Below are 8509 nucleotides of genomic sequence, written 5' to 3'. Positions count from 1 at the left end.
TAGATCACCAGGACTTTCTTCTGTGGAGCTGCTGGGTGGGTTCAAACTGCCAACCTTTAGTAAAAAAAATGGGTGCAAACCATTTGCACCGCCTAGGGACAGAAACTGCCTAAACTGATTCAAGAAGAAATAGAAAACCTCACCAGATGAACAGCAAATGAAAGAATTGAACCAGTAATCAAAAACCTCCCCCAAAAGGAAAGTCCTGGACAAGATGGCTTCACTGGGAAGTCTACCAAACATTTAAAGAATTAAACCCTTCTCAAAATCTTCCAAAAAATAAAAGAGGAAGAAACACTTCCCAATCTTTCTTTGAGGCTAACATTACCCTTATACAAAAGCCAGATAAGGACACCATCAGAAAAGAAAACTACAAACCAACATTATTATAAATATGGACGAAAAATCCTCAAAAAATATTAGCAAACCATATCCAACAGTATATTAAAAGGATTATACACCATTAATAAGTGAGATTTATCCCAAGAATGCAAGGATACTTCAACGTAAGAAAATTGATTAATGTAATATACTACCTTCATAGAACAAAGGAAAAGAACATGATCATATCAGTTAATGCAGAAAAGGGATTATTTGACAAAATCCAATTTTTTTATCATGCTTTCATGATTAAAAAAAAAAAAGTCACTGAGCAAACTAGGAGTAGAAGAACATTCCAAAACATGATAAAGGGCATCCATGAAAAACCAACAGCTAACTTCATACTCAGTGGAATAAACTGAAAGCTTTTTATCTAAAGTCAGGAAAAGGATGCTTGCTTTCACCACTACTATTCAACATTGTACAGGAAGTTCAAGACAAAAAAAAAATTAAGCAAGAAGAAAAGGTAAAAGTTATCCAAATTAGATAGAAGTACAACTATTCATATTTGCAGATACATTATGTATATACAGAAAATCCCAAAGAATATATAAAAAACCTACTAAAACCTACTAAAAAAAAAAGAGCTGATAAATGAATTCAGCACTCACAGATAGATCATCACACAAAAATCTGTTGTGTTTCTATAAACCAGCAATGAACAATCTGAGAAGAAAACAATTCCATTTACAATATTGTCAAAAGAGTAAAATGCCTAGGAAAAAATTTAACCAGGGAAGCAAAAGATATGTGTCATGGATTGAATTGTGTCCCCCCAAAATATCTGTCAACTTGGCTAAGTCATGATTCACAGTATTGTGTGGTTGTCCTCTACTTTGTGATCTTCCTATGTGTTATAAATCATAATCTCTGCCTGTGGTTAAAGAGGATTAAGGTGGGACATAACACCCTTGCTCAGGCCACATCCCTGATCCAATGTAAAGGAAGTTTCCTTGGGGTGTGGCCTGCACCATCCTTTATCTTACATGGCATAAAAAGAAAGGGAGCCTCATACCACCAAGAAAGCAGTGCCTGGAGCAGAGCGTGTCCTTTGGACCCAGAGTCCCTGCGAGAAGTTCCTAGTCCAGGGAAAAACTGATGAGAAGGCCGTCAGAGAGAGAAAGGCTTCCCCTGGAGCTGATACCCTGAATTTGGATTTTTTTTTTTTAGCCTACTTTTCTGTGAGGAAATAAACTTCTCTTTGTTAAAGCCATCCACTTGTGGTATTTCTGTTATGGCAGCACTAGATGACTAAGATAATATGTAAACTTAAAATTATAAAATATTGCTTTATAAATTAAAGAGGAATTAAATAAATGGAAGGATATCTGAAGTTCATGGATTGGAAGGCTTAATATTGTTTAGATATAAATACTACCCAATGAAATGTACAGATTCAATGCAATCTTATCAAAATCCCAACTTCTTTCTTTGCAGAAATGGAAAAGGCAATCCTAAGATTCATATGGAATAGCATGGAGCCCTGAATAACCAAAAAAAAAATCTTGAAAAAGAAAGTAGGAATCCTCAAACTTCCTGATTTCAAGACATACTGTAAAGCTACAGTAACCAAAGTAAAAAATAATGTGTAGTATTTGTACAAAAATAGAAATATAGAACAATGGAATAGAATTGAGAGTTCAGAAATAATAAAACGCACCTTAACAAATTTAAAAGAACAGAAATCACACAAAGTGTGCTCTCAGATCACAATGAAATCAAGCTAAAATTCAAGGAAGAAAAGATAGCCAGACAATACCAAAATATTTGGAGATTGAACAACACATCTTTAAATGATAGGTGGGCCAAAGAAGTCCTAAAAGAAATTAAAGTACATTTTTTATACTAAATGAAATTGTACCAAAATTTGTGTAATGCATCAAAATCAGTGCTTAGAGGGAAATTCAGAGTATCAACTGCATATATATCTAAACTCAATAATCTAAGCACTCATCTTTAAAAAAAAACTTTGATGATGGTTAAGACAGCACGCAATACTGGAGAAGCCAGCACGACTTGTACAAAGCAAGGTCATGGAAGCTCCATATACACCCAAAATCCTCGAGGGACTCAATTGCTGGGCTGAGGGCTGTGGAAACCATGGTCTCCGGGAACATCTAGCTCAATTGTCACAACATAGTTGTTCTACATTTTACTTTGGTGAGTAGCATCTGGGGTCTTAAGAGCCTATGAGCAGCCATCTAAGATACTCCCCTGGTTTCATCCCTTACGGAGCAAGGGAGAATGAAGAAAACTAAAGCTACAACGGAAAGATTAGTCCAAAAGACTAATTAATGGACCACAACTACCACAGCCTCCACAAGACTGAGTCCAGTATAACTAGGTGATGCCCAGCTACCACCACTGACTGCTCTGACAGGGATCACAATAGTAGGTTCTGGACTGAACTGGAGAAAAATGTAGAACAAAATTCTAACTTACAAAAAAAGACCAGACTTACTGGTCTGACAGAGACTGGAGAAGCCCAGAGAGTATGGCCCCCAGACATACTTTTGGCTCAATAATGAAGTCACTCCTGGGGTTCACCAAAGATTAGACAGACCCATAAAACAAAACAAGACTAAAGGGGCACACCAGCCTGAGGGCAAGGACTAGGAGGCAGGTGGGAACAGGAAAGCTGGTAATAGGGAACCCAAGTCGAGAATGGAGAGTGTTGACATGTCATGGGGCTGTTAACCAATGTTATAAAATAATATGTGTATTAACTGTTTAATGAGAAGCTAGTTTGTTCTGTAAACCTTCATCTAAAGTACAATTAAAAAAACAAAAAACCCAAACCTGTTGCCCTCAAGTCGATTCCAACCCTAGTGATTCTGTAGGACGGAGTAGACTTGCCCCATAGAGTTTCCAAGGAGAGGCTGGTGGATTTGAACTGCCGACCTTTTGGTTAGCAGCCTGAGCCACCAAGTCCCCAAGCATTCACCCTAGCAACCTCAAAAAAGAAGAGCAAATCAAATTCAAAGTAAGCAGAAGAAAAGAAATTAAAAAAAATAACAGAAATTAATGAAATTGAAAACAGAAAAACAATAGATAAAATAACAAAACCAAAGCTGAGTCTTTGAAAAGCACAATACAATTCATAAACCTCTAGTCTACCAAGGAAAAAAGAGAGAAGACACGAATTATTAATATCAGAAATTAAGGAGGGGCCGCCACTACTGATTCCATAGGCATTAAAAGGATAATAAAGAAATATGAACAACTCTATGCCCACAATTTGGTAATTTAGATGAAGTGGACCAATTCCTTGAGAAATACAATCTACTAAAACTAGAACAAACAGAAACATATCAACTGAATAGGCCAGTATCTATCAAAGAAATTGAATTGGAAATTAAAATAAACTTCCAAAAAAGTAAGAGGCCCAGATAGTTTCACTGCTGAATTTTACCATGCATTTCAGGAAGAAATGAATCAATTCTGTACAATCTGTGCCAGAAAATAGAAGCAGTGGGAGCACTTCTTAACTCATTTTATGAGGAAAAATCAGATAGGCATTAAAAGAAATTAAAGATCAATCTCTCTTACCCTCTCACAAAAATAGATGCAAAAATTCTAAAACAAAACAAAAAACAAATGGAATCCAACAATGTAAAAAAAAAAAATTACACACCACAACGTAGTGGAATTTATTCCAGGTATGCAAGGCTGGATCAACACTGGAAAATCCATTAATGTAATCCATCACATCAACGGGCTAAAGAAGAAAAATCATATAATTACAGAAATAGATGATGATGAAAAAAATCTGACAAAATCCAACACCCATTCATGATAAAAACTCTCAGCAAACTAGAAACAGAGGGGAAATTCCACAACTTGATAAGTAATAAACCAAAAACGTCCATTGCCCTTGAGTTGATTCCAACTCGTAGCGACCTGATAGGACAGAATAGAACTGTCCCATAGGGCTTCCAAGTAGCAGCTGGTGTATTTGAACTGCAGAACTTTTGGTTAGCTGCCTTAGCTCTTAACCACTGCACCACCAGAGCTCCTGATAAATAATTTGTACAAAGAAATCTACAACTAACATTAATTAATAAATCTACATTAATAATTAATAAACCTACAACTAACATTAATTAATGGTGAGAAACTAGACATTTTCCTTCTACAAGTGGGAATAAGTCACCACTCTCATTCAACATTGTACAGAAAATCTTAGTTAATGCAATAAGAAAAAATGAAATAAAAGGTATACAGATTGGGAAGGAAGAAATAAAATTGTCTTTGTTTGCAGGTGCCATGATTGTCTATGTAGAAAATGCCAAGGAACCAAGAAAAATTTCCTAGAACTAATAACTGATTAATTAGCAAGGTTGCAAGGTAGAAGGTTAATATACAAACATCAGTTGCTTCCCTATATACCAGCAATGAACAATTGAAACTTGAAATTAAAGCACAATGTCATTTACTTTAGTGCCAAAATGAAATATGTATAAATCTAATGAGATATAAACAAACTCTATATGAGGAAAGCTGCAAAAATCTGATGAAATAAATCAAAGAAGATATAAATAAATGAAGAGATATTCCACGTTAATGGATAGGGAGATTCAGTTTTGTTAAGATGTCAGTTGTTCCAAACTTGGTCTGTAGATTTAATGCTCTCCACATCAAAATCCCAGCAAGTTATTTTTGTGGATACTGACAAAGTGATTATACAGTTTATAGGAAAAGGTAAAAGACCCAGAATATCCAACACAACAGTGAAGAAGAACAAAGTTGATGGACTGAAAACACCCAACTTCAAGACTTATAAAGCCACAGTAAAAAAAAAAGACAGTATGATACTGGTGAAAGAATAGACAAATTGAAGAATGGGAAAGAATTGAGGGCCCAATGCAATGCATCTTTTGATTTCTTCACTCCTGGTTCCACGGGTGTTGATTGTGGATCCAAGTAAAATGAAATCCTTGGCAACTTCAATCTTTTCTCCATTTATCATGCTGTTACTTATTGGTCCAGTTGTGAGGGTTTTTGTTTTCTTTATGTTGAGGTGTAATTCATACTCGAGGCTGTAGTATTTGATCTTCATCAGTAAGTGCTTCAAGTCCTCTTCACTTTCAGCAAGCAAGGTTGTGTCATCTGCATAACATAGGTTGTTAATGAGTCTTCCTCCAATCCCGATGCTCCGTTCTTCTTCCTATAGTCCAGCTTCTCAGATTATTTGCTCAGCATACAGATTGAATAAGTATGGTGAAAGGATATAACCCTGGCAGACACCTTTCTGAACTTTAAACCATGCAGTATCCCCTTGTTCTGCTCGAACAACTGAATCTTGGTCTAAGTCCAGGTTCCTCATGGACACAATTAATAGTTCTGGAATTCCCATTCTTCACCGTGTTATCCATAATTTCTTATGATTAACACAGTTGAATGCCTTTGCATAATCAATAAAACATGGATAAACATCTTTCAGGTATTCTCTGCTTTCAGCCAAGATATTCCTGGTTCCACGTTCTCTTCTGAATCCAGCTTGAATTTCTGGCAGTTCCTTGTTGATGTACTTCTACAATGCTTATGAATGATTTTGAGCAAACTTTTACTTGTGTGTGACATAAATGATATTGTTCAATAATTTCTGCATTCTTTGGAATGTGTACAAAATGGATCTCTTCCCACTGGTTGGCCAGTAGCTGTTTTACAAATTTCTATGCATAAACGAATGAGTGCTTCCAGTGCTGTATCCGTTTGTTGAAAACATCTCAATTGGTATTGCGTTAGTTCCTGGAACCTTGTTTTTTGTCAGTGCTTTCAGTAGAGCTTGGACTTATTCCTTCAGTACCTTTGGTTCTTGGTCATATGCTACCTCCTGAAATGGATGGATGTAAACTAATTGTTTTTGGTACAGTGACTCTGTGTATTCCTTCCATCTTCTTTTGATGCTTCATTTAATGTTTTCCCCATAATATCCTTCAATATTGCAACTCGAGGCTTGAATTTTTTCTTCATTTCATCTTTTAGCTTTGGGAAATGTCAAGCGTGTTCTTCCCTTTTGTTTTTATAACTCCAGGTCTTTGCGCATGTCATTATAATACTTTGTCTTCTCGAGCAGCCCTTTGAAATCTTCTGTTCAGCTCTTTTACTTCATTATTTCTTCCATCTGCTTTAGCTACTCCAAGTTCAAGAGCAAGTTCCAGAGTCTCTTCTGACATCCATTTTGGTCATTTCTTTCTTTCCTGTCTTTTTAATGACCTCTTGGTTTCTTCATGTATGATATCCTTGATGTCATTCCACAACTCACTTGGTCTGTGGTCATTAGTGTTCAATGCGTAAAATCTATTCTTGAAATGGTCTCTAAATTCAGGTGGGATATACTCAAGGTTGTACTTTGGCTCCCATGATTTGTTCTAATTTTCTTCAACTCCAATTTGAACTTGCATATGAGCAATTGATGGTCTGTTCCATAGCCGGCCTAGTTCTGACTGATATTATTGAGCTTTTCCATCATCTCTTTCCACAGATGCAGTCAATTTGATTCCTGTGTATTCCATCTGGTGAGGTCCACGTGTATAGTCGCTGTTTATGTTGTTGAAAATAGGTATTTGCAGTGAAGAAGTCATTAGTCCTGCAAAATTCTATCATTTGATCTCCAGTGTCATTTCTATCACCAAGACCATATTTTCCAACTACCAATCCTTCTTTGTTTCCAACTTTCTAATTCCAATTGCCAGTCATTTTCAATGCATCTTGATTGAGTATTTAATCAATTTCAGACTACAGAAGTTGGTAAAAATTAATTTCTTCATCTTTGGCCTTAGTCGTTGGTGCATAAATTTGAATAATAGTCATATAAACTGGTCTTTCTTTTAGTAGTATGAGTATTATCCTATAACTGACAGTATTGTGCTTCAGGATAGATCTTGAAGTGTTCTTTTTGAAAATGAATGCAACACCATTCTTCTTCTATTTGTCATTCCTGGCATAGTAGACCACCATATGATTATGTGATTCAAAATGGCCAATCCCATTCCTTTTTTGCTTGGTAATGCCTAGGATATCGATGTTTATGTGTTCCTATTCATTTTTGATGACTTCCTGTTTTCCTAGATTCATACTTCATACCTTCCGTGTTATGATTATTAATGGATGTTTGCAGCCGATTCTTCTCATTTGGAGTTGTGCCACGTCAGCAAATGAAGGTCCTGAAAGCTTAACTCCATCCACATCATTAAGGCTGACTCTGCTGTGAGGAGGCAGCTCTTTCCCAGTCGTCTTTTTAGTGCCTTCCAACCTAAGGCGCTCATCTTCTGGCACTATGTCAGGCAAAGTTCTTCTGCTACTCATAAGGTTTTCACTGGCCATTTTTTTTTTCAGAAGTAGACTGCCATGTTCTTTTTCCTAGTCTGTCTTAGTCCGCAAGCTCAGCTGACAACTTTCCACCAAGGTTGACCCTGCTGGTATTTGAAATACCGGTGGCAAAGCTTCCAGTATCACAGGAACATGCAAGCCAGTACAGTACAACAAACTGACTGATACGTGGTGGTTTTGTTTGCACGTAAACATTCAGGATCATTATGTCATCCTGGTGAATTGATCCTTTTATTATTGTGTAATGTCTCTCTTGTCTCTAGTAATTTTCTTTGCTCAGTTCACGTTATCTGATATTAATGTAGTCATTTGTGCCTTTTTCTTTTTATTAATATTTGAAAGATATTTCTTTTTTCATCCTATTACTTCCAACCTGCCTATGTGGTTGTATTCGAAGTGAATTTCTAGTAGACTGGATATAGTTGCATCCTGTTTTATAACCATTCTGCCAGTTCCTCTTGCCTTTAATTGATGTATTTAGATCATTTGCATTTAAGGTAAATAATGACTTATTAAGGATTAATGTGGCATTCTATTATTTGTTTTTATTTTATTTATTGTTTCTGTTTCTGATATCTCTGCTTCTCTTTTATTGACTTCCTGTGGTCGACTTGGATTTTTTTTATAATTCCATTTTGATTTTATCTATAGTGTTTTTGAGTGTATTTTTTAATACAGGTTTTTAGTGATTGCTCTAGATATTTACATAACTTATTACTATTTGTGTCAGTATTTTACCAGATTGAGTAAAATATAAAATCCTTTAAATCCCTTATTCTCCCAGTTTATAGTA

The sequence above is a fragment of the Elephas maximus genome, chromosome X (genome assembly GCF_024166365.1).
Source record: "Elephas maximus indicus isolate mEleMax1 chromosome X, mEleMax1 primary haplotype, whole genome shotgun sequence".
NCBI lineage: Eukaryota > Metazoa > Chordata > Mammalia > Proboscidea > Elephantidae > Elephas > Elephas maximus.
Note: the sequence above shows the minus strand (reverse complement) of the source record.